This window comes from Triticum aestivum, chromosome 2B (genome assembly GCF_018294505.1).
Source record: "Triticum aestivum cultivar Chinese Spring chromosome 2B, IWGSC CS RefSeq v2.1, whole genome shotgun sequence".
Classification (NCBI taxonomy): Eukaryota; Viridiplantae; Streptophyta; class Magnoliopsida; order Poales; family Poaceae; genus Triticum; species Triticum aestivum.
In genome coordinates this window covers 42,373,588-42,378,140 of record NC_057798.1, presented here as the reverse complement: position 1 = coordinate 42,378,140, position 4,553 = coordinate 42,373,588, and the positions used below count along the sequence as shown (strand labels likewise).

The following is a 4,553-nucleotide window of genomic DNA, read 5'->3' as shown; positions in this document are numbered from 1 at the left end:
ATGTTAGACTCTATTTCATATATGCAACCTGCAATACTGTCTGCTTTAGATATGTTTAGTTATGGTTCATATATGAACATGTTGTTTACCTTCTCTTTGTCAAATTGCATGGCTTGTTTTATCACTGCCCCACTAGTCATGCTTTATCTAGTATTTCTGTTAATAAAATCACTCGGTAAATTGCTCATATTTCCAACATAATGTACATATGTACTTAATTAACACAAATTAGAATGATCAAGCTTTACACGTCAGTTTCTTTTACACAACTTCTTGTTTAAAAGCAAAAGGTGCATATACTGCGCATTCTAACTGGCATATCAGTTCTGTGAATTTACAGACTTGTTGTTTGAAAACAGAAAATGCAAAAGCAGGGTGGTCCATATCTAGGGGAGATGTATGTAGAAATTAGAGAAAAGTCGCCACCAGGTCCAATACAAGTGGAATTACATGATCTGGTTGAAGATGATCATACATGCTTAAGGTACTACTATAGCTAGTGAAACAATGGCCTACTTTATTACAATTCCTCCTAGCAGAAGTAAAACGACACACTTCAAAGTTTTGCTTCAGATATTTCTTGAGCTCCTCTAAGCCTAGGTAGACAGCACAGAGACCACATTCATCGTTGTTTAACTCTTGCTTCAACAGCTCTGAATCTATTTCAAGGCCAATGACTCTCACTCCTTTATCCATTCCTAGCTAGGCGCCCCGTATAACAGCCTGATCTCGGCATGTAAGGGATTAATAATATTCTCCAATCTCCCTGCTCCACATACTTTTACCTCTCCCCCAACCACCAGTGTTTGGTTCAGGGTGGAAAGCGCCATCAATATTAATCTTCAGTTCATTCTCCATTAGAGGGAGCCATCTGATGTGTACCCTCTCCAGTTTGTTCTGTAGGTTGTTTTTAATCTTACTTCAAATGTCAGCCAAAGAATGATTGTTTTAGTTATCACCTAGTAAACCTGTGAGAGCATATTAATTCAGTTAGAACCTAATAAATTGGTGGGGGCATATTAATTTAATTAGCACCTCAATTCATCTAGCTGTTCAATGAGATTAAAATTGTTTATTTGATCAGCTAGGGAGAGAAGCAAACTATCATCAAAATAACCCATATATTTGGCGAAATCACTACTGATTTGTTTTCATATAAATTAATTAGCCCAGATGACGTATTTATGCAAAACTTAAGGTCTAGGGCTGGGCAACATTCACCATGCACCAGAGTCCATCGGCCTTGCTAGGAAGATACAGGAGCTTCCATCAAAAGGCTTGAAACCTGCAAAGTAATGTACAATGAAGCTCTATCTCATGCATAAGCTTTGTCAGTGTCACACTGTTACTACAAAAAACATTATTTACATACTTCCTACCATTATATCAAGAATGCCATGTTCTTCACTGTCCGAGGTTTTTCAAGTCCATGAATTATGGCACTGCCTGCAATATTCACAAGCAATAGTTCAGATGATTGGCAATGCCATATCTGAAATATTATAGGTAATTATTGGAGAAGCTTACAGAATGAAATGAACTTATAGAAACAGAGAGCAGATCCATTGTCATTTGGGATCAATAAAAAATCATTTCTTGTTATGTTACTGGTTTGCAGATGAGAGTCTTCATTTTTCACTTCTTAAAACGACTCATATTGGAATACCAGAACCAAATTTTTTTTTCTTGCATCCATGGCTCTAGAATTCTTGAGTACAAACCAAATAAACACAAGTAAAATTTAATGCTAGGAAAAGAAATCCATAGACAAAATCTACTTTACTTGAAGAACTCATGAAAACTTATTTTCAAAAGTCAAGCAGAGCAGGCACAAACCAGTGTACAAGGCCGCCCTCGCACCGTCAGGCACCGAGCGGGTACACTGGCGGCCACAGGCCACTGAGGCTCGCCATGAGAGGGAACATGTCCAATGAGGCAAGGACTGCATGTACCCATGGCATGGAGTGGTCAGAGGAGCAGATGAACAGAGGTGCAAGGATATTTTGCATAAAAACTAAACTGATATCTAATGCAAACACCAAATATGTAATTAATTAGGTCGATTAATTGTCTGTTCTTACCGCTCTGCCCACTGCAAAATTCTTTCCTGCAAAATAAATCCCATATCCTAAAAAATAAACAACATGAGATCAACCTCTTCTGACAGTAAGAAACAACAAAATCATCAGATCAATCAAACTTATCTCAATCAACAAATTTTTACTGGAACCACATGAAAACCTTGGAATTTTCAGAAACAAATTAGTCACACAACACATCCATCCCGGAAACTGTGTAGATCGAAAACTTTAAGCAGGAGTCTACACCCAACCATGAAGCTCACAGCACATCACTGGTGGAAGCAGCGTGTCATGCGATTGGAGTCTAGTACTGCTCGGATATGGGTTACCTCCGTGACTTCCATGATGAACCGGACCTTGAGCAGCCACATCGCCCCCTGCCGTGACGACTGACGACTGGATGCCCGCGGTTGCCTCCAACCGCTCCCGCCGCTGCCGCCATGCCAACGCCTCCTCCGTCCACCGCACCATGCCCGCTCCTCCCCACATCCATCTCGCACCTCTCCATCACTGAGGCGGGGAGATGGGCAACTGAGGCGCCTCCATGCCTCGGCAACGACCCTCAGCCTAGCCAAAGCCACAACTCCCTCCGACGTCTGACAACGACGTGGGGGAGGGCTTGGATGGTGAGGGTCACCGGCGGCATGGGCGAGCGCATCCGCGAAGAAGAGAAGGGGATGGGGATGCGGCGGGAGGGGGCACAGAGAGATGAGGCGAGAGTCTGTCTGATGCCCTTTTATATTGGGTAAGTGCGGCGTAGCGGTGTCACGGGATTGGGCTCGAGGCTTCGAGAGAGACAAGAAAAGTATCTAGGAGTACAAAAATCGCAGCGTAGGACATGTAAAGCCCAGAAGGTCACACGCGCCAAGTCCACACGGTGGGATAGAACGTGGCAAACGAAGGGCACGAAACACTTCGGTCACACGCGTAATTTTTACAGCTACCGTGAAAAAAATTCCAAAAATATCAGGTAAATCGAACCCTTACGGGCCTAGTATTCTAGTTATGTGCACTGTCCAAGAAAAGGCATTGCAATATTTGGATGTAGTATAGCACTAGAAATATGTAAGAGACTAATATTTAGAGGCTAAATCATATTTATGTCTTTTACATTGGAATAATAATAAACTAAAAGGCAAACTGCTAGGCTCATGAGCCTATATATATACCATAATATGATGTATACAACTATGTCTAGGAAAAAAGACAAACTGTTTTTATACTTGTTACAATGGTATAGCACTAGGAAGTATATATCACATACAAAATATATGCCGGTATGCTAGTAATTAAAGAAAACATAGGATATTTTCCGATATATTCTGGGGAGATATTCGAAATTTACCGTCAGAAATACTTGAGGCAACAAAAGCTATATCAAATCTAACTTCCATATCTCTGATCTACGGCGGCGGAGCTCAATCTACCTGTAGGGGATGTGTTTATGAGTCTGGAGGAGTGGAGGTCCTTGTATTCACCTGCAGCGGCCAGTCACCCTGTGATCTCGATCCAGGGACGAGGGGCGAGGGATCAGACTCCAGGATAGAACACCTTCGACCGAGGGATTAGACTCCAGAACACCTTGGATCGATCGGATACAGGGACCGTGGGATCGGACTCCAACACAGGCGAAGTGAACACCTTGGATCAAAGGACCTTTCCTGTAGGCTGTAGCGACCGTCGACCGAGACATCGACGAGTAGGAGGACTGGAGGAGGAGATCGATCCCCGATCGCGTTTCAGCGCTGGTCGCTCGATGGCTCGATCCTCGATGCCCTCGTCGCTTCGACTCCAGCAGTCCAGCCCACTCCAGCACTCAGCAGCCCAAAGTGCATAAGTATTTTTTTCAATACTAGGCCTTTGTAAAAAGAAATGGGGCCCCCAGAATTTTGGGCCCTGTGCGGATCGCACTTTCTGCACCACTATGGGCCCGGCCCTGATATAGGTATATAGGTATGCGTTACTCTCAACTAGCTACACCCCTTACAAGTTGTGCCCATACCGGCCCTCACAGCTGGCGATGCATCAAGAGACTTCAAACCTAGGAAGCTTAGTATTTTAGTAGGCAAAAATGCCACACGTACGGGGACTTGTAGGCTTTTATGGACTCGTTCCGAACATAATAACCATCCTCCTGATTTTTCATGGAGGTGGGCCCGCGTCCTCCCCTTACACCCAGTCAGAAACTGCCACATCAAATCAATCCTGTAAACTCGTGTAAGAAACATGTATGTGTAGCATTGTTGTTTAGTAGGCACGTAGATTCTAAATTATTGTGTTTTTTAATACTTTTGTTTTTGCAGCATTTTCTTTTTGAGATTTCGTTTTTGCAATATTTTGCTACTAACACAACGTTTCTTCTTGTAGGGAGTTAGGCTCTAACTATAACGATCAAATAGTGTTGAGAGTGTTATAAAAAACTAGTGTTAAGAGTTGGGACGTGGAAAGCCCGATTGTTTTCACATACGTGGC

General features: G+C 42.9%; 1 long non-coding RNA gene across 2 annotated transcripts; it reads right to left on the bottom strand.

Annotated features, from left to right (window-relative positions):
* Positions 1-436: 436 nt before the first annotated feature.
* Positions 437-3,940, bottom strand: LOC123040263 (uncharacterized). 2 transcript variants are annotated; one of them, XR_006418110.1, is made up of 6 exons: positions 3,560-3,940; positions 2,082-2,128; positions 1,837-1,942; positions 1,380-1,446; positions 1,222-1,285; positions 437-968 (listed from the first exon to the last, which is right to left on the bottom strand). It is a non-coding gene; the product is annotated as an uncharacterized lncRNA (long non-coding RNA). The 2 variants fall into 2 exon arrangements; XR_006418109.1 differs by having other exon boundaries at positions 2,082-3,940.
* Between the last annotated feature and the right edge of the window lie 613 nt (positions 3,941-4,553).